Source organism: Pogona vitticeps, chromosome 10 (assembly GCF_051106095.1).
Source record: "Pogona vitticeps strain Pit_001003342236 chromosome 10, PviZW2.1, whole genome shotgun sequence".
Taxonomy (NCBI): Eukaryota; Metazoa; Chordata; class Lepidosauria; order Squamata; family Agamidae; genus Pogona; species Pogona vitticeps.
In genome coordinates this window covers 16,807,496-16,830,343 of record NC_135792.1, presented here as the reverse complement: position 1 = coordinate 16,830,343, position 22,848 = coordinate 16,807,496, and the positions used below count along the sequence as shown (strand labels likewise).

Here is a 22,848-nt window from a genome sequence, read left to right as displayed (position 1 = left end):
GCATGTCAGACTAGAAATTAGAATATCGGCAGAGTAATCGCTGAGAAATGAACAAGCCAGTTACTGCAAGAAAAGCAACAGAGAAGTAACTATGGAATGTCATATGGAAACATAAAACAAGGGTAGGTGGAAGTTCCTGATATGTTTGAAAGGCATACTCTTAAAAAAGATGACTAAATAAGAACAAGGATTGAGTTTCAGAATGATATAGGTATAGATACAGATCATTGCTGCACAAGCATGCAGTGATCATTATTGTACAACAGCAGAATTTAGCATTCCATAAGCCAACTCAAAAACTGGGTGAACCCCAAACAAAAATTGTAACTTTGAAACTAGACTTCAGATCAGCATCAAATTTGACACAGCTGTAGCAAGCTGTTTGCTCTTGCTCTGTTGGCCATTTCTTAGTTTCCTATAAATGATTATTATAAGGAAAACCTTTTAACTAAATGTATCTTAAGAAAATTGAGAATGAATATTCAGAAGCTCACTCATTTAAGCTGTGAAATTTCTGTTTTTTGTTTGTTTGCTTTGCTTTTTGGCTAGAGATGATCTACCTTGATGTAAGCAGAGCTTGGGTGCCTATTCCACCCATCTTGTCACTATACAATTGTTTGGTAATTAAGAAAAAAAACTCCAAAATCCTATGTGTGTAAATCACTCTGAGTAGTGTTCTCACTAAGTCAGGCAGTCTATAAGCTCTATAAAATAAATACGTGCAATCAATGATGTGTCGTGCCTATATGAGTTACTGACTTCCAAAATGTTCTATCATTAGCAGCTCTGTTCATATCTTGCAAACCAACAATATCTCATATTAGGGTTTCCTCTTTCTTACTGATCCCCTTGCTAACAATATTGTCTTTTCCATTACGTTCTGCTGAGATCTTGCATACTAACAGCCATGGCTTCCTTTTGAGTCAACCCATCTCATGTTAAATCTTCCTCTTTTTCTACTGCTCCACCCCATTTTTCCCAGCAGTATTATCTATTCTGGTGACTTCCATATTTCGATTACATGTGCATGGTAGAATAGGTTCAGTTAAATCATTATTGCTTGAGTGAGAGTTTAGGCTTGATTTGATTGAGCATCCACTTTTCTTCTTTTCTGCCTATCTTTCATATCTGTACAACTCTCCTCCAACACTACATTTCAAATGAGTTGATTTTTGTCCCTCCTTTCTTCCCTGTCTTTGTTTCAGATTTTATGAATGATTTTGACCTTGGTTTCCAGTGATACTCTTTCAGAACTCCAACCTCTTCCTTTTTTTTTTATTGCAAAAGGTTACGAGATATCTTTTTAAAATATGTCAATATGTCAGTAGAGCTTTGGGTCCAATATAGCTTTTCTTCCTCAGCCTGCCTAACTGAAAGAAAGGGTTTGCAAATCTGAACATAGCTTTCTAGTCTCCAGACAGGGCAACATTAGTGCACCCAAGAGGTTACAGGGTGTGTATGTTTCTCCATTGTACACATTTTATCTACAAATACCTTGACTTCACCGTTTCATTAAGTCCCAAAAAAGCCTTACAAAATATTTTGGCACAAAGGGACTACAGCCACGTCCCAGCTATTCTTGCTTCTGTAGTGATTCTGGTTCTAGTAGGGTGTGGCAGCAGCATTCTGTCCCTCAATACTCTTTTTATCTTTTTTGTGTTTTTATCCAGCTTCTTTTATATAGTTTTAATAATTTTTATCTTGTTCCTGTTAAACAGCTTTTCTATAGTTTTTTAATATAAGTCTTTTGACCCAGTGTGTTTTGAGTGAGCAGATGCTGAAGTTATTACTAGGGAATTACAGCAACTCCCGAGACTTCAGCTTTTTATCACAAAATGCTCTTTCTAAATCTGATAAGGGTCAACGCTACAGCTGTACTGTTTACTGTGCCTTCGGACAGAAGCGAACTGCTCTGTGTCTTTTTCGGCTGAACCTGAAAATCAGGCTGAAGAGCCATTCAGTACAGGGACTCTTGGACCACGTCATCTGACTAAGGCAACAAAACAACTGTCTCTCAACAGTATGGACTGAGACAATAAATGAAATAAATTACATTGGCTTCTATGAACAGATATATGACTTTAAAATCAGAGAGCCTGGCAATTAGAGATAGTAACTGTGTTGCAAACAAGAACATTTCTGTCTTACTTTCCAAAATTGCATCAATGGCCAGCTCCTCCTTGGTAATGAGTGGAAAAAGGACCGCAGCAACACAAACTCCCTTACATAAAGCAGTCCAAGCCTCTGTAAGTCTAAAGAGAGAAATAACAGAAGGATTAATGTCATCTACCAAACAACTACTAAACACTGCATTCTGACCGGGAAAACAGTGTTGGCCATTTTCCATGAAATTAAACAAATATCACCTCAACTGGACAAAATTCAGGATTCACCACATGGGTGCTCCAATGAGAATCCAATTCTGCCAAACTGGACTTGCCTGGGAAACAATAATGAGGCCACCGAGTCCATGGGCAGAAGGAGGGTATATGCAACTCCCACTGCCATGTAATGCTTGCAAACCGACCAATTAACCCTCAACACTGCAGATCATTTTACAAATAGAGGGTGCGGGGCGAACAGGCAGAAAGGCTATTAAGAACAGAGGTGGAGCAAATTGATCTAGAAATCATTGAAAGATTCCCGGGTCCTCCATATTTACTGAGACTGCTCTTGAAAGTAGCCATCCCTGTCATCCCCATGATACTTTCAAGGATGAGGAAATTTCTAAGCAACTTTAACACCGCATCAAAGAGCTTTGCCACCCAACCCCGGAATAAAGACGCGAGACAAGTATTATGGATTAAAACACGGGCCACACTTTATTGATAATCATTCCAATAATTTTTTGCCAATCAATTGGCAAAGGGGGGGCCTGCTGTAGTGCGGAAACAGATAAATCCGTAATCATATGGGCGAGTCCCCGGCCCCAGGTTCTCGCGGTCTTAAGGACAGCAGGAACCCGGCTGGCCGCTAATAAACACCCCCCGACCTCAAGCCATCTTTACTTGATGACTGTTGGTCCGGAAGTGGCCCAGCGCATCTTTCCCGCCCAGGTGCTGAATCGCACGATTCGCAGCCCTGGGAAGTCCGATGCGCTGTTAGCTTACCTGATCTTAAAGTGGGACTCACCGAGAAATACCTGTTTTTTCCGCACTACCCGCCAGTGTGACCGGATTTCCACCATAAAATGCCAACAACCCTTACCAGTGTGGGATAGGCAAAAAACACCCCCATCCATGTGCCAATCAGGATGAAGGTCAAAATTCCTATCCGGCCCCTAAGAGGCGACCAGAAAAACTCACACTAGTATAGGGTGGGCGGGTGGGTGCCAGAAAAAGAAGAGGATGATTAGTGAAGAGAACGCCCCTTATATAGCCAGGGGCATTCTCCCGCTTTCTGAACAAGTCTCATGAGACCCTGAAGATCTCGCGCCTTCCGTGGAGGTGCGGCAAAGCTTAGTCGCTCTGTCAAAGCCTCGCCAGCTTGTCAGCGACTTCGTCATTTTGTTTTCTGACCTAGATGTAAGGCCCGATGAAGCAGAAATCAACTCCCTTGACTCCCATTGTGCAAGATCCTATAAGGCCAGGTTTTTCTGGCTCCCAACAAAATATTGGAGCTGGTTGCTCATAAAGAAAAGAGAAGGTGAAGGAGTTGTAGGCATTTAAGAACACTGGCTGAAACTGAAATCATGAAACTGGAAGAAAGGACCACACATTGACAGAAGTCACTATCCACCTTAAAGAAGAATTCTACCGCCCTGACCAAGGCAACTACAGAAGGGCCAACAGAAATGTTCTCTCAGGCTAGGTTAGATGGGACCTTGATGGAATCACCACTCCCATGAGAGATGCCAACGGATGGGGCTGCAGCTCCGTTAGCAGTACCCCATAGTGGTAAGGAGAACTCACCAGGGTGTCAAGGACAGGGTGTGAAAAAACTCCCCCCAATGATCTATTACTGCAATTGGATATTGAGGGAGATAAAATCCTTTACTTTATGGGTTGATTGCTTAAAACCATAGGTCATCGCAATATATCAATGACAGCATCAAACATATATTGCACTGTCACATCACAATTACACTTAAAAAGAAAGATTTAGGATTTTTGATGCTCGGCACAAATCTTCTCTGCTTCCAGGGTAAGTTTTGCTACTTGATGGGTAGCAATTACATCCCTGCCCGCAAGCAGCATACAAAGTTGAGCCAGAGGAGGGCTGTCACACAAAGTTCTAAGTATGCCTGCAAGGAATTTGCTGGGGTGATCATATAAAGGACATCTTAACAAATAATGAGAAACGTCTTCAGCTTCTCCTGATCCACATATACAAAGTCTTTGATCAAAAGGAACATTTTCATATTTTCCTACTAATATAGCTGTTGGCATACACTGAAAGCACAGAGCTGTGAACGCTTTTCTTAGAGGGGCTGCGGTTAAATTAACAAAGTAGTCCTCCAAACAGAATGATGTCTTATACAAAGAGAACCCACAGGAATAGGACATTTCTGAGATGGCATGGAGATCCTGTCTCTTAAATACATATTTGTTCTTTAACCAGATGCTTAGCTCTATTTGAAACAAAGGTAGGAAGGGAGTCTGTGTCAATCCCATAGTTCTGCAAAATGGGTCTAACTAAATTCACCCAGGATTTTCGAGATCGATTCTGAAGCTGTTCTGTGTAGTACTTCCTAGGAAGGCGAGAAGCATTCATACTGGCCAATTTCAGCCAATACATGGCCAGCACAATATGAGAATGTGTTTCAATTGGAATCAGTCCTACATCGGCCCTTAGATATGAAGAGGGTATGTTGTGAGGGACAGGAGATAAAATCCAAGAAGAGGTGATTTACTCCTTCAGAGATCTGACAAGAGACGAACAAATGAAAACATTCCAAGAACTAGACAAACTCAGATTTGAGTTGCTTAACATCAGGAAGGAGACTATCAACTAGAAGAAGCTTGACCATGGCGAAGAGATGGTCATGTTAATCATTGCCTTCCTGGTTGAGGAGTTACCTCCTCCACTGATCTTGCCGAAAGAGCCCCAAGGAGTGAAGAAGCTCTTAACGCAACTAATTGTCCATCAACCACTTCCCATGGTCACAACATCACTGATGCCCATCTAACTCATGACATTATTTCAGACAAGGCCAGTAGGATTAACATCAATTGAAACACTTCCCACATTGCACTGGCTATGTATTGGCTGAAACTGACCTACAGGAATGACTCTCAGCTTACAAAGGAGTGCTATAAAGAACAACTCAATAGTCATCCTTGAGAGTCCAGGATAAATTCGGTTAGACCCATTTTACAGAACTATTGGACTGACACGGCATCCTTGCCCACTTTTACCTCTAACAGAGTCAGGCATCTGGTTAAAGAAAAAAAATCAGTCTTATTTATTTATTTATTTATTTATTTTATTTTATTTATATGCCGCCCACTCTACCCAGAGGTCTCTGGGTGGCTTCACTCTTAAGTGGCTGGATTTGTGTGCCATCTCACAAATGTCCTATTCAAGTTGGTTCCCCCTGTACATAAAACATCATTTGGTTTGGGAGAATTATTTGTTAATCTAACCTTAGCCCTTTTAAGAAAAGCATTCACAGCTTTGCGTTTTCAATGCATGCTATCAGCCATTTTGGAGGGGAAATATGATAATGTCCCAGGACTCTGTGGATCAGGTGAGGTCAAAGATGCTATACATTATTTATAAAGTTGCCCTATAGATATGTTGTGTCAGTGCAGTTTTGTGTTGTTGCTGACCTATGGTTTAAAGCAATAAAGCTTGTTCTGTTTCTTTCTTCCCCCGATAACAATAGTACAGATCATGTGCTCACCTTTTTGAATCCTGTAGCACTGGTAATTCTATATGAGGGAAATTTCTGTTGAAATCTGTATGTAGTGCATGCATATGTACATATATTTAAATATATTTAAACAAGATACCCTGTTATGCTCAGTACCACTCATATTTATTTTAAAAATGGCCCTGATAATTGCTTTGTGGTTGGGTGAGAAGTGGTTAACTGATGAAAAAAGGTGTCAGCTAATGGGATTTCTCTTGCATGGTGTTGAGGAGATTCCTTCTCATTATAGCTTTGAGATATAACCATGTATGTTAGAATTTAGCAATTATATAAAGATAGCCAATGTAACTCTGGGAAGAGCAGCATTCACTGAAAAGCATAAAGGCATATACCTTCCCTTTAGCAAAGGTATCATAACACAATAACATACTCAGGCTTCTTCCTGAAGGATTTTCAAAGAAATATCCTGTGAAAGGAATCGCAACGGAAATAAAAGCTCAAAGGAATGCCAGTTTAAATGAGCTTTTATGACTCTTTGTGTGTATCTTCTATATATTTAATCTTTATTCTGTGTTGCCTCAAATGTTCCTTATGTGCTGAACGTATGTTTTGTGAACGTCTCACCTAGCTAGCGAAATAAACACTTTCCTTGATGGAAAAACTTACACTATACATCTTTGTCATTTCTAACAAGATAAGGTCTCCACAGTGTCACTTTGTGAGCTGTAGTGAGCAGATCTGGGTATTCTGTAGACCCTTGTGACAGCTGCCATTGGTGTTGTCAACATTCTGGCTGTCCTTTGCTATGTAAAGTTAGGCCTCCTTTTTCCTGCTGGCAACTTGGGTATGATATTGTGCAGCACAATCAGGCCATTTCCTGGCTTTTTGAATCATGAGTACAGAAACGTGATATCCCACATTCATAAACCAGAGGGTTTTTTAAATAATTTAATGTCTGTCTGTCTGTCTGTCTGTCTGTCTGTCTGTCTGTCTGTCTGTCTGTCTGTCTGTCTGTCTGTCTGTCTGTCTGTCTGTCTGTCTGTCTTTCTCAAACACACACATATGGGAAAGAATTTTTATATTACCAAGAAAATACCTAGATTATAGGTACTCAGTGTGATATAGTGGATAGAGTGGCAGTCTAGAACTCTTGAGGCCAGGGTTCAAATCCCTACTCAACCATGAAAACTCACTAGAGGAATCGAACCGGTAAAACCAATCCTTAAATATCTCATTTACCCTAAAAGCCCTATTAGAGTCTCTATAAGTAGGTTCCAACCTAATGAGACAAAACTAACATTGATCATATGTAGACAGAAGCAGTTACTGGAGGAAAAAAAACTGGCATGCAACTTAACACTGGGTTCAGTGCTAAGAGAATTATCATATTCCCACATCATCAGTTACACCAGCAGACATAACTCAATTGGTATAAAGTTCTGCAGCAAATTGCCACAAATTCAGTATACATATTGGCTATCACACACTAATCATGTGCTTTGGAGTTTGATAACCAATGGCTATTTGGAAGTTCTTCATAAGATCCATGTCCGACTTGGCACTATGACAGCTACCACATGTGCAACATCAAAGAATGCTGAAGTAAATCACAGCTAGAGTAGGCCCCTTTACATTAATTGAGCTTATACAGGAGTTGACTCACCAAATCCCCATTGATTTAATGGGCCTATTTTAGTGCAATTTACTACACTAAGCAGCTGGATTTTGACCAATATGTGCCACATCTCACAGTTATGAATTCTGCCTCATTACACGTACTCCTCACAACTCTTGTTGAGAAGGTAGGGTTCACAAGTAGTCTCCCCTGTCTTCTATGTTGTGTCTATGAAATGGGAACACCAACTTGAGTTACATGGTTTATTCTGAAATTAAATGGAAGGTGAGTGGAGCTTAAATAGGAAAACTGTAAAGCATTCTGCACTGTGAATTTTTTCAGGGGGGGCTCATATTAATTTTGGTGAATTTTTCTTTCTTCAAAAGCCAAGATACATAGATCATGGAAATTCAGATAGTGCACTGCACTGGAAGCTTTAATTTTCCTAATAACATTGACCAGCTAAGATAACAAGAGTATTAACTGCTAATTAGGTTACAGAGTGGATATAATAACAACGAAGAAAATTTTGATGTGTTCATGGATTCTACACAGTCCTTTGATACCTATTACTTAAATTAGCTGTGGTCACTTGTATCCCAAATTAGCTAATAAATCACAGTCTATTTTGTGGTTGGCAAAGCATATACAATCATAAAATGCTCTTAGTTTTATAGCATATATTCTTGAGCTAAGCAGGAAAACAAAGTCAGGCAGACTCCAGTTGTGAAAAGGGGAGGGGTTGCCAATTCTACAGTAATTCCTGCTTCACTTGGCTTTACAGCTTCACGCATTTTCAACAGCACAGAAGGGCTTTTTCAGTGAGATTATACAGCATTTGCAGACATGAGAACAGTGGTGTTCTCCAGGTTTATGCTCAAATCCAGTCACTTTGAAGATCAGTGGTTGACTCGATGTCAGTTAAAAGCTCTGTGATCTAGCATATTGCCCTTGCCTCGTAGATTTGCCTGTATTCCAAGTCAGCCCAAGAATCTTGTTGTCCAACCTGGAAAGGGAGAGAGAGAGAGAAAAGGGGAGAGAGAGGGAGGGAGAGGGAGGGAGAGAGGGAGAGGGAGAGAGACAGGGAGGGAGGGAGAGGGAGGGAGGGAGGGAGAGAGGGAGGGAGACAGAGAGGGAGGGAGAGGGGGAGGGAGAGAGGGAGAGGGAGAGGGAGAGGGAGAGGGAGAGGGAGAGGGAGGGAGAGAGGGAGGGAGGGAGAGAGAGAGGGAGGAAGGGAGGGAGAGAGAGGGAGAGAGGGAGGGAGAGGGAGGGAGAGGGGGAGAGGGGGAGAGAGAGAGGGAGGGAGAGAGAGGGGGGAGGGAGAGAGAGAGGGGAGAGGGAGAGAGAGGGGAGAGGGAGAGAGAGAGGGAGGGAGAAAGAGAGGGAGAGAGGGAGAGAGAGAGAGGGAGAGAGAGAGAGGGAGAGAGAGGGAGGGAGAGAGGGAGAGGGAGGGAGGGAGAGAGAGGGAGAGGGAGAGAGAGAGAACTTTGCTCATAACTTTTCCACTACTTTCCATTTTTTAAGAAGAAAAACTTAAGAACTGATAATAGAATGGTGAAACATTTTAAAAATCCTGACAGCATGCCTCTAAAACATTTTTGGAAAACCTTTAAGAGCAACTTGCGGAGGAAAAAAAGAATTCTTATGACATCAGTGAAATAATGTGAGGCATAATTAGGGTCCTTTTGAAGTTATTACACAAAATATAACTAGTCACAAGTAGAGATAGGCACGAACCAAACTGTGAACCATTAAAAACATGAACTGGGTTCGGTTCGTGCAACCCATTTTGCTGAAACAAAACAAAGCACTGAACCTTTTATGCTTGGCACTATGTCTGGCCAAAATTATTCTGTTGAATATCAGGAAAAGCTTCCTAACTGTTAGAGCAGTATGACAGCAGAATCAATTACTTCCAGAGGTGGCGAGTGCTCCAACACTGGAGGCATTCAAGATAAACTTAGACAACTACCTGGTAGATATCCTTTGATTTGTATTCCTGCATCGGGCAGGGGGTTGGACTTGGTGTCCTCAGGCCCCTTCCAACGTCACTAATCTATGATTCTATGAAAATGGATGCCTGCCAGTCTCCCACCCATTCCCCCATTACCTCCCTAACTTGTCTTCAAGTTACTGCCACCAGCATCTGGAGAGGCACCAGGCCCAGCTCCTTGCACAGAAGCCAGGCCTGCTGCCTGTGCACATGCTCCTGCCTGTCAGCTGTGCAACAGGTGTCATGTACACAGGGAGCAAGATCGGCTTCCGTGCAAGGAGATGGGCCTGCTCCAGGAATGCATGCTCCTGCCACTCAGCTGACAGGTGGGAGCATGCACGCCGGGAGCAGGCCTGGCTCCCCGCCTGTGTTATGAGTTCAGCCGAAGAAGATCTGGAATCAGAGGAGTTAATTACAGCTGAGGGAAATGCTGGGGAATTAGTATCACAGACAGATGAATCACCACCAGATTCTCCTCCCCCACTAGCCAGAGTGAAAGATAAGCTTCGGCAAAGACTCACAACATGGAGGTCTGAGACTCGCATGAATGCTTCTCACAGGAACATCAGGTCGACCAGCCCTGAATTTTAACAGGATGGAATGTTTCTAGGAATTAGATGATTGTTGCTACTATATAATTTGTACCCAGAGGCTTGGAAGCTTGTGGAAGCAATATGTCAATTCCCTGGCTTGCGTCTACACTCCTGCTTGTCTTGAACCTTGCTCTCTTGACCCTTGGCTTTTGGACTCTAACTTCTGACTATGGTTTGTGTTTTGGTTTTGACAATTTGGCATCTGGACTGGCTTCCTGGAATTTCGCCTTCTGAATCCCCTGGGAACGTGACAGCCTCTGGCATGAACCCAAAAGACAAACCATGAACTGGTTCATTTTTTTGAGGGTACATGAAAGTTTGTGGTTTGTGGTTCATGTTTAATTATGAACTACAAACCATCACAGACCACTAATTTTCCACTTCGTGCCCACTCTAGTCACAAGTAGCTATGTTATCTGTATTCTGTTGCCTCCAAGCTTTGATTTCAATACCAACAAAGGACCTTCATGTTCTAAGGCTCCCAAGAACAATAGTCTGCCTCGAAGTTTTGGATCATGTGTTCTTCGTGGTCTCTATGAATGCACACTATAGGGTTTAATCTGCACTTGTGCAGAGGTTTTCGGAATATTCTGGAGCTTTATCACATGTTCCCCATAACCGCCCCCCTAGTACACGTCGTCTATTACCTCAAGAGTACTAAAGGAACTAAAGGAACTCTTGGCATTTACCTCAGTTCCTTTTTGCCTCCGCTCAGGTTTCATCTCACGATGAGCTCTCCATTCGCCTTGCTTCTCCTTGTTTTTTATGAAAAACCAGTTAGAGGGAAACCAGTAAGAGAATCTTCAACTGTTTTTTCCTTCTACCGACCACCCCTTCCCTTCCCCGTTCCCCCCTGTTCCTGCCATTTGATGGCTCCCACAGGGTCATTCAAATGGTGCACCTCGTAACCTAATAGGATTCCCTTCTCTGACAAACATGACTCCTGTATTTTCTGCCTCAGGAACTCACACCAACCCTCATCATGTCGAGCCTGCAGAAATCTCACGAAGCAGGCTCTCAAATGTAGGCAACAGTGTCTTAGATCTTTCCTTTGGGAACGTTCCCTCCATCCACTACCAACTTCAATGCAGGCCACACCAACTTTCCAACCTCTGACTGCTGCCTCTTCCGACATACCTTCCATCTCTCCATCCAAACAGACTTCCTCGAAGTCTAAATCTAAGCTGTCCTCGAAACCTAAGACTTTGGGATTGATGTCAAAATCAACACTGACACCAAAGACATCTTCAACTTCAGAGTACTCTAAGCCCAAAAAGCTGAAAAAATCTAATCACTGTCTTCTCAACCTCCTCCCAACAAGATGACCTCTGCACTTCCTATCCAGGATCAACCCACAGTGTGCATCAACTCCCTTTCTGTAGATAATGACTATATGCCTCCCCCATTCAGTCATACACCCTCTCCTCTGCTCACTCATTCCCTTTTTGCTCTTCTCACTCAGTCCCTGGGCTAATAACTTGGCTGAGGTAACCCTGATTCCACAATCGGCTTATTCAAGCCCCAAATCTATCGGTTGCTCTGTCTCTGCTTTCGAGTCAGATTCAACATCTGTACTGGCTGATCCATTGCCACCGTGCAAACAATCTCGAAAGACTCACCATACACCAGAGACTTGCCAATCCGATGTCAAACAATATCAGCCTCCGATACCATCAGGGTTGCCGACATCGCAGGACTCCCAACCTCACTACTGCCATTCAAAGCAGGTCACCCTATATGAGCCTCCAACTTACTACGAACCTCTGCCTAAGTGATACTGGCATCGGTCATATTGGTATTGGCAGCCTGATACCAGTCTCTATATTAACCCAAAGCATCCTTGATATGCCAACTACTGCCCATCAGACTCCTCGGAGTCCCCGTCTCCTCCACAGTACGAGGCTAGATCCTGACCATATTACCAATCCTCTTCCAAGGATGAGTACATATCTCCTCCTCCAGTACCGAAACCTTCTAAAACCACACAGAAGCAGTCTGATCCTACTGAGCCTTTCAGCGCTCAACCACCCATGGTACCAAAGCGACCTCACTCATCAATGTCACTCACCACTGAACTGACCACACTCTCCCACGTGCATTCCTCTTCTCTACAGGTAACTACCACCTACACTGGGACCATCACCGGCTCCTCTAGATACTATCAACACTCGCCAGCTTGATCTATTTCTCAACGAGTTCCTCACTCCAAACACGGTACCAACAAATCTCGATGCTATCCTCCTTTGTCATCCCACGGCTCTCCACACCGACAGTCCCTTCACCTCCAGAGTATCAACCTCAATCACCTCAACCTTCTTGACTCCTTCCCACCACGGGAGTCTCCACCTAACCTACCTACTCCCAATTCAGATGTGGCCGATCCCAACCCACTGACCCCATCTGAGGTCTTTTCGTCCTATTCACAACTCACTCCCCGTATTGCAAAAGTTACGGACTTGGACATTCAACAACCAGTCCGTACAGAATTGGACAATGTTTACGAGGATTATCAATCGGGATCAAACCTATCCATTCTATATGAGGTTTATCCCTTCTCTCCTTTATCTGATCAAACAATCATCGTCAAAACCCTCCTCCGTCCTGCATATTTCCAGACGTTTCAAGAACTTATATAAAACATATGGAGATAATATTTCCTTTCTCTCCAAACATCCACCTCCCAACTTGGTTATAGTTGATGCCACGCAAAATAGAGCTCGCTATGGCTCTAATGCAACTCCCAATAATAAAGAAGGCTTGACATCATCAGATGCAGAGTCTACTCTCTTGCCTCTTGCATGCTTCACTCTACCAACTACCTAGCTGCCATGGGAGCATACCACAGTCATCTGTGGAATAAAGCTCTCCCAACCCTCCAGTCTGCACCTGATGAATACAAAGCACATGGCCTCGCTTTCGACCAAGAGGCCATGGTGGTGGCTCATCAAGAGCGTATCACTGTATGTCATGATATAGAGGCTGCATCCAAACACATGACCACTGCTATCACACTTTGCATACACGCATGGCTCCACTTGGCCCACATCTCTGAAGACTCACGTCTCTGCATTGAGGACTTACTTTTTGATAGTCAGCCTTTTCAATGACAAGACAGACAAACTTTTAGACAACCTACAAAAAATGAGAAAAACAGCACGTTCATACAATACACAGCCATATTATCACCCTCAACAATATCAACAGCACTGCACTTACCTGTACCAGCAATACAAACCTCCTCCTGAAAGACAGAGGTACTTACCAACATCTTTCTCATCCTTTCAGGATATGCCACACAGCAACAATGCCCTAGACAATCTTTCAGGTGACCTGAAAAAAAAAGTAAAACAGAGCCTTTGACTTCTCTCACACACAAATCCGCACACTTCCTACCATACCATCCAGCACCACTAATCTCTCAGCTCACTTTCCAGCCTGGGCCTCCATCACTACTGACTCTTGGGTACTTGCCATCATTGTCACAGGTTACCTGATCAAATTCTCCTTTCCATCACCACCAAGGATAGTTCTGACGACTCTGTCTGACACACTAAAACAAGATATTCATTTTTACTAAAAGATGCCATCGCTCCTGTTGTTCCTTCAGATGATGACCCTGGATTCTTCTCCTGGTACTTCACCATCCCAAAGAGAGACGGAGGTCTCAGACCCATCCTTGATCTCCAGGACCTCAATTTCTTCATTCTTCAGAAATGTTTCCGTATGGTAACACTAGGATGCATACTACCCATTCTTCAAGAAGGTGACTGGTTTGCTGTCATTGACCTAAGGGACACTTATTTTCACATTACCATTCACCACGATCACTGCACATTTCTCAGATTTTCTCTAAGAGACACCATCTACAAATTCAAGGCCCATTCAGCCCATTCACTGCTCCCCAGAATGCCTTCTTTCATTCAAGACCCTGTTCTTTGTTGCTATTACCTTGGCTCATAGAGCGTCTGAGCTGGCTGCCCTTCAAGTTGATCTACCCTACCTTCAATTTCACCCAGAGTTACTCTTTACCCAGATGTCTCATTTCTCCTAAAGGTTACCTCCAAGTTTCATCTCAAGCAACCCATTGTCTTACCTACTTTCTTCCTGTCACCACTGAACAACCTTGAGTAGTCCTACACTCACTTGATGTTAGACAAGCGCTGGCGTTTTACATCTCCAGAACCTCTACTTTTTGCAAGTCTAAGAGGCTCTTTATTATTCCGCATGTTCCTCACAGAGGTGTACAAGTTTCTTCCCAAATCATTTCTTGATGGATTGTGACAACTGTCCGCCTTCCTTATGAACTCTCCCACAAGCCGATACCATCCTCTCTCACAGCACATTCCATGAGAGCCATTTTGGCTTCCACTGCCTTCTTAAGAGGTATACCTATGTATTCCTGACATTTGTAAGGTTGCCACATGGTCGACTCCATTGACCTTTGCCACACATTACCACCTCAATGCCAGAACCAAGACAGATACAGCTTTCGGCAGAGCTGTGTTATCATCTATTCTTCCGTGATGTCCCTCCTTCAGTAAGTCAGCTTGTTAGACACCCTATAGTGTGCATTCACAGGTTATGTACCTGTAACTCTGGTTCATCAAGTGGTCATCTGTGAATTCAAACTTCCTGCCCATCCTCCCCTCTCTCTGTTTCATCTGATATGGCAGCAGGCTGTTCTTAGGAACTGAAATAATTGCCAGGACAGGCGGGCCACGTATACTGGGGGGTGGTGATGGTCCTGCGAATGCATGATAAAACTCTAGAATATTCTGGAAACCTCTGTGCAAGCACAGATTAAACCCCATAGTGTGAATTCAGAGATGACCAAAGAACCAGAGTTACAGGTAAGTAACCTCTCTATCTGGTCTTTCATCATCACTGTGCTTCCACTTCTGAATATCAAATATCAGTTGCTTCTGGTGACTCTTGACTCTGCCTACCAATAGCTCTGCATGAAATTTGTGTGCTTGGGACACAGAGCCCTTTGTAACCACTGAAAGAAATCAGTGTGAGGAACAAACACCAGCCCTTATTGGGCAGGTAGCATAGGCCGTCTGGACTGGACAGACCTCATGTAAATGTGAGAAGCCTTTGTGCAGTCAAAAGAGTAGTACATTCAATCATAAATCTGCAAAGTGATTTTAGATCTTTCCAACTGTCCACTCATGGTTCTAATGTTGTCTTCTCTTGCTACTATCTTGCTTTCATTTCTTCCTCAGTAGTTGATCTTAAGGTAAAAACAGGCAACAAAAAAGGGTATGTATTAGATGCTGACAGCAACACCACAGAGTCTTCAAACAAAGCCCATGTTTAACTCCCAGCGATCAATCAGTTACAAAGCAAAGAAAGCTAATTTGAAAATTTCGATCAAAGAAAACTCATGCCAAACAGCACTTAAGGAATTCGGCCTTCTAAAGCCATGGTATTTGTATGTTTCAATCTGAACTTTAGGTGGTCTTCTGCTTTGAGGTAAAATACAGGCAATCCTGGACTATATGGCTGATATTAGCATACGTGTCAGCAATAGACAAGAACTAAATAATAAATGAAATTTATTATGACTTTTCAATGACTAATGAAGGCCAGGAAGAAGTAGTTTTCCAATGGTTACCTGCATCCTGAGTCCATCACAACAGTAAAAGCTGAATCCCTACTTTCTAAGTGAGCAAAAGCTGACATCCTCAGGTGTTTAAAGACTCCCCTTGACAAAAACTTTTTGTCCATTTGTCTTCGATTCTAGGGGGTGGTGATCATCCCCGTTTCCAAGCCATAGAGCCAGCGTTTTGTCCAAAGACAAACTTCCGTGGTCACATGGCCAGTGCGACTTAGACACAGAACGCTGTTACTTTCCCACCAAGATGGTACCTATTTATCTACTTGCATTTACATGTTTTCAAACCGCTAGGTTGGCGGGAGCTGGGACAAGCGACGGGAGCTCACTCCGTCGCGTGGATTTGATCTTACGACTGCTGGTCTTCTGACCCTGAAGCACAGACTTCTTTGGTTTAGCCCGCAGCGCCACCACGTCCCTCCTTAGGTGTTTAAGGTGGTACAAATCAGAGCCAGATTTTTCCCACAACATCAGCTTATTATGTATTATGCTTGCTTGTCTGTTGCATGCCACAGAGATTCTGGGCACAGAACGTATTCCCCATGCCTGTTCGCTTCATATTGCTTTTTATGAATTGGATATAATATCTTCTGTAGAGTCTGGGGTTTACTTTTGAAAAATGTCTATAATGCATATTGGTCTATGATTTTGTTATTGTTTGCTACAAATCCAGTAGGAAATGCTTCCCCCTCAATTGTTTTTATTCTGTTTTAGAAGAAATATATTGCACCGGTGGCAGACAGCATGGTTATGCGACGGCAATGAATGCAGCCATAATTCCATTCACCAGAACTTACTTAACACTTGCAGAAGAATTGGGCATGATCATTGAAAAGGTCCGTGGGGATTACTGGGAGACATTTACTTGAGCATTTTTATTGCATTTTCTTTATAACTCTTTATTACACCAAGGTATATGACAATAAAGCTGGATTATATTTCTATTCTCCACTACAGTATAAAGTTATAAGGTTAAATATTAATAGTTCATTCTCATCAGTTGTAAAACATCTAATTATTACTAAGCAATATTTATTATATTTGGATAGACTTGCCTGAATTTTTTTACTGTTAACATTAAAAGAAAAGGCAGTGCTGCGTAGACACAGTGCCAGAATATTCTATAACATTTATACTGTAATCCTGTACCAAATGACCTGGGAACAAACTCCATTATATTCTGTGGGATGTACAACTGAGAAAATACAAAGTGACACCATGCAAGGGAAAATAACAACTCCCTCCACACCTACAAAGAAAAAGGGAGAGAGGGCATGGAGCCACTCAGGTTTGCTCTGTCCCAGTAGACATGACCCTACCCAACACCATTTTGCATGAACATACTCAGAGCATGTTAGAAGAACCTGTCTACATGCATCTATGCACAGCAACTTGATGGAAGAGTCTACAAGATATGGGAAAATGTTTTCTTGGAATATAACTCCCCAAATTCCTGAGCACTTTCCTTTTTTGGAGCTTGACGCAGATGTAGATCCTCCTTCATGTGAAGGACTTCTGCTTATATGCAGACCCTTCTCATACACTCTGAATGTGCAGCAAAAGAGTTAGGGTTACCAGGCTAGCTCACATGACCCAGAGACCCTCTGCACATGCCCAAGTGCCATGTTAAAGCCACCACACAGAGACTAGCAAGGCATGGCCTCCTTCTGCGTGTACACTCTGCAATAGTTGTTTGTGAAGTTGCATAAAAGAGCCAAGGCTAGCTGGTCCAAAGTACAAGAGGTTCCCAAGAAGATTGACAAGGATGAGGAGATCATCTGCCAACCCACTCAGGCTTCCTGGTTTCCTCTGAGCTCAGGTGTTATCCTTCTAACTACAGAAGAATAATCTTGCAACAATAATATGTTATTGTGATGTTTTCCCGTTCAATACAATTTTGAGAGTATCCCGGTTTCAAACAGGTATTAAGATCCTTAAACTTGACAAGAGACTTGCTCCTGGTAGAGATGAAAATTGCTCCTACTGTTTGTTGGATGGTTGGGTGGCATGGATAATTTTTGGACTTTCTTTGGGGTCCCGTCTATGGAGACTATGATGATGATGGAGACAACACAGTGGCACAGTGATACAGCCTGCACTTCAGAATGCTTTCTACATCACTCTGGTTCAATAGCATCTGCCATCACCAGACTATACAACCAGCAAAACTAGAGAATACCACTATTTTTAAATTATTTTTAATTTTTAGCTAGCCTGGATGTACGAGCTTGGACCATTTGGAGAATTAAATGCTTAAATCCCTGCCCATAGAAAACTAACCTATAGAAATCATGCAAAAAATTTTTGCTTTTTCAACAGTATCTGCAGGAATATCTTCCTTTGGAACCTATTTCATTGCACCAAGAGATAAGAAGGGGCAACAAATGATTTAAACAGAAACACAACAGGATTCCATTCTGCTCTTGGATTAATTGGTGTCAACATATTTCACATTATATTGTCTGCACCTATAAAATATGCTGCAATCATTGGTGGCGATAATTAAAAAAATAATTGCAGCCTTTTATTATGGGAAGGTTTTGTTCCCATAGCAATTGGCTTGAATTTGTTGTTGGTTTACAAGCCAATTGCTTATTTGAAGCAAGTGCTGTGTGTTTATAAATTTATCCACCAGAGAGCCAGAAATATCTTTGTGCCAGGTTTTGAAATCTGGCCTTGATGATAGTTGCAGCTAATATTTAGAAAGGGGTGAATTACAAATCATTGTTAATATATTGAAGCATCTTTTTATAAAATTAATCAGTCGTTTTTGTCATGCTGAAAAAGAAAACGGAGTTGCGCTGTCTGAGTGGCTGTTGCCGAAAACCTTTTAAAATCTGATTTAAAGAGAAAGAAAAATGTGGCTTGATTCCTGTTATATATTTATAGCAGCACTAACTCCATTGGTGTAAATTTCACTGACTAATTTCCTCAAGTTAATTTTTCATAAGCATTTGCTCGTATGTGCACAGTCACGCAAGTGGTTTGCAACAGCAAATGCCTTCGGCTACTTCTGAATTTCACTGATGGCAATTCATTAAATTAACATCAGCAAGATTATGCTGATGTGAGTAACTAACAAAATTCTGTGTTATTATTATTATCATTATTACCCTTAAACAGAAGCAAAACAAACAACTGCCCTCATGCAAACCAAGATATAACAAGTACTATGCTATCAACAATGCATCAGTATTATACACCAGGAATATATGTCAGCAAAAGTTAGATCAACAGCTAGATTTCTAGATAATATGCAAAAATATCTGAAGAAGAGTCTGGCAGGACTCAAAAGCTCCTGTTTTTAATATTTTAGAAGGCCATTTATGGTATATCACCCATTCTTTTTCTTGGGATTATTTACACCTGTTAAACAAGATCAGCAACAAAATTACTCCCCAGCTATCCATATTTTTTTCTTCTGAAATGAAGCTGCTGGACATAACCAAGAAACAAATGCTGATCTCCAGATATGAGCTTTTTCCCCCGATTCTAGTATTAAGGCCAAATTTCCAGATTCAGAATGCTTTAACTGTAAAGGGGGGGCAGTGCAAAAAATTTTTCTGGGGGGGGACTCACAGCGATATGTTAACACGATTTGCAAGCACAATACATGCCACCATGACACATTATTTCCATCTGCGTACATTAAAGTAATAAAGGATTGTAGGATTCTCAGATGCGAACCTGCTCCTTGTGACCCTGAAGACAGCTATGATGGCAAGTATCTTTCGTAAGTAACAAGTGTTAGTTGATGGATCCTTCAGGTCTAGTAGGGTTGGGGAGATTCCAAAGCAGAAGATGGAAAGCCAAAGTTTGCTGTGATGTGGACATTGGCCAGAATCCAACTAACAATTTACAAATACGTAAGTGAAATGGTGCTAGTCAAGGCATCTAATTGCCATTGTTGAATAAGATGTTGGCTGCATTCCTAGGAGCACACCCAACTCCTACTGTGACTTACTTCACTCAGCAAACATAGAGTAGCGATTGGATTCTGGCCATAAATCCATGAACTCACTTATTTACTTACATTTCATTTTGTTTACCTTTTACTTTGAACTTCATGTCCATACAATTAAGCAAACACCATCTTTGTTCACCTTTTGGTATCTGTCCTTGATGATACTGAGCATATATTTTGTAGTCTAAGTCCATTCATACAAACTCGATTAAAAAAAAGGCAACCCTCATCCTTAAAGTGATGGTGCAGACTAGAAATGGAGGTATTCGTATTTGTATACACATATCCCCCCACAGGTGGAAATAACGAGGGTCCAACCCCATAGGGGGGGCAGACTGTCCACTCACCATTCCGCTGCTGACACCAGCTCAACCGAGCCTTCCTATCACGCCATTGTCCACAATAGATTAGCCACTCCTGGCAGGAGGTGGGATGACAGGCCTCTCTGCCAGGTCGCAGAGTGGCTAAAAAATGGAAGATTGATACCACATGAATAAAGAACTGATTAGCGCTGATGCCTTAAGCTCTGTTATGGGTAAGGAGGTGATAATAAAAAGTTTTGCCACAATAACTTTTAGCATTCAGCTGTGTAGCAAAAAGTGCTTAAAATACTTCAACAATAGGAAAATAGCTACCATTTTAAAATCAAAAGTATGATGTAACTACTAATAAGGTCACCGCGATTGTAACATAAACAAACCTCTTCTACAAATAACATGGTAGTCTCTACCGACTTGGAAATTGTTTGGAAGAGCAGAAGGGAAAAATCCCTCCAAGGCACATAAGCATGAATATGACCACCTATAATGCTCCACACTTAATGTTCTTCTTTTTTATTGCAAAAGACATTTTCCTAGGTTTTTTCCCCCCCAACAATTCATACAAAAGGCCAGTGAGGTTGAATCCATTTTCTTCCTACAAAGGATGAGTTCTTTGGTGAACCCTTTAGAAATCAAAAGGACATTGTTGTAACTGATCTTCACTTTCCACTCAGCAGCCTCAAACCTGGCCGCCAATTCCCAACACAATTGGATCTTCTTGCAATTATGTTAACAGCATTCATGACAGAAGAAAGAAAGCCAGCTTGGAGGGAGAAAAAAGAATCAGAGCAACACCGTGCAGTTGTATGTGTAACAAAGAGAGGGTCACATAACACAACACTGTTTGAGAAACAGGAAAGAGTGGGAGGTTCAAGGGTGTGGCTGGACCAAGTAAGTTGCTATGGCAACAGGAAGGAGCATCCAAGGACTCAGGAGCCTACCCAAAGAGTAGAGCACAAGTAACTCCAGAGACAGACCAACATCAACAAAAACCGTACAGTTACTAAACATTTAAAGGGTGGCTTCTTAGAGCATAAGTTGGGCATGGATTCAGAATCACTGTCAATTCCTGTTTCCTCCACCAAAATACGACTCAGACATTGATGCCTCCTGTTGTTAGACATTCAGTCTGCCACTTGGTGTGGGCTAGGGATCTGTCAGGTTAAAAATGTTTCAACCCCTAGGGCCATCCTGTCCAGAATACACAATTAGCCATTTTAGCTCATTTTTCAAAAACAAACTAAAACACATTTTTTCAGAGCTGTAACAAGGTTGAGACAAATTAGCCACCCGCCTTGAGCACATAAAGCAGAGGTGTACGGGAACGAAAATAATAAATCCCAAGCAAGCCATGCCATTAGGAAAAGGGGGCGTTTTGTCAATCCCATTTAGCTATTCCTTATCAAAATAAGCTCACCATACTCCCCTCTCCTCTCTGTCATCTACCTGTGGAAAGCCACAGGTAGAAAGTGACCAGTCTGCATGGGAGACATATTTGCTTGTGTGCAGGCTCTACAACTCCTGATTTTCCAAGTTTCTTCTTCACATGTGAGCAGAAACATCTCCCCGAAGACTTGTGTACACCACATGTAGAAAGTGACCGTAGAGGAGGGCTGAGTGCTTCCCTCTAAATATAGTAAGCTTGTTAGGGTAGGGTTCATGGTCCTATACTGCCTGGCCTGCTCTTCCGCTCTTTCTACACAAGCTCTAGGCCTAGCTAGACCTGCCAATTTTTGTTTATTTATTTTATTTATTTATTTATTTTATATCCCGCCTATCTGGTCAGGCGAGGACCACTCTAGGTGGCTGACCCCGATGTTCTTTCCATTCTAAAAACAAAGTGGGGAAATTCTTATTTAAAAGCCACAAGAACAACATGGAAATGAAATTCTTCCCCATACCATTTAACTGCTGGACCTCTGCTAGGTAGGACCTCTTCCCATTGGAAGTTTCTCCATCATGGTAAGATTCTAGGACTTCACAGAGGCAACAATGAGATCCTCTACCTCAAAGAAGGGATCTATCCAAGCAACGCTTATCTATAGCCCTAGCAAGACAAGATGTTACATGGACAGACCTCGATTGGAGAGGATTGAGGATTGTTGAAGATAACCCTTGTGAACCTGTGTGCGACCAAAGCTGACTATAAATAAAAGATACACACGGATTACAAAACAGACTGCCTAGGTCCCTAATACTAAAAATAGATGGAAAATAATAAGGGAGATAGATTGAGAAATAGCAACCGTAAATTAGGAGAACATGCCAACTTAACGCCTACATTGCATACATTGAGTACTTTCTGTCCCATTGGAGCCTGAGGTAAGTGAGAATGCAATTGATTCCTTGCTTTATGATTTTTTGATCCGTGTTCTTTCTTCATTGATTTCCCTTTGATGCCTCAATAAAAAAAGTTTTATAACAATATCCTTATCTAGCCAGAAATAATAGAATTAATTGAGGAAATGTTACAGAAAACTTGTTTTGACTGATTATATCTCTCTATTTTCTACAGAGACAGGTTTCATTTATTATACACACAGTGACACATATGAAAAAGCATTAAGTTTTTACTTTTTATCATTACTGTCTCTCCTCCCAGAGTGCTACCATGTTTCCCCAAAAATAAGACCTCACCTGAAAATAATGCTACACTAGCAATACAAGAAGTGTTTAGGGATTAGGCTGGGATTTTTTTTTTATGCTTTTGAATTATTTTCCCTAAACTACCAGCCCTGATGCAGATGTTCTTGGACTGTAATTCCCAGAAGCCTGCACCACTTGCTGTGCTGGCCAGGATTTCTGGGAATTTCAGCCCAAAAACATCTGGGGACCCATGCTTGAGAACCACTGTGCTAGAGCAACAAGCACGCACCCACAAATCAAAGAAGCAGAACAAAATTGGTGATCATCAGCCTGTGTTTGCAAGGA

At 42.0% G+C, this 22,848-nt stretch overlaps 1 long non-coding RNA gene across 2 annotated transcripts; it reads right to left on the bottom strand.

Moving 5' to 3' along the window:
* Positions 1–5,152: 5,152 nt before the first annotated feature.
* Positions 5,153–21,650, bottom strand: LOC144584372 (uncharacterized). Of its 2 annotated transcripts, XR_013538574.1 has the most exons (4): positions 13,279–21,650; positions 13,098–13,148; positions 10,706–10,771; positions 5,153–8,436 (listed from the first exon to the last, which is right to left on the bottom strand). It is a non-coding gene; the product is annotated as an uncharacterized LOC144584372 (long non-coding RNA). The 2 variants fall into 2 exon arrangements; XR_013538573.1 differs by having other exon boundaries at positions 13,098–21,650.
* Between the last annotated feature and the right edge of the window lie 1,198 nt (positions 21,651–22,848).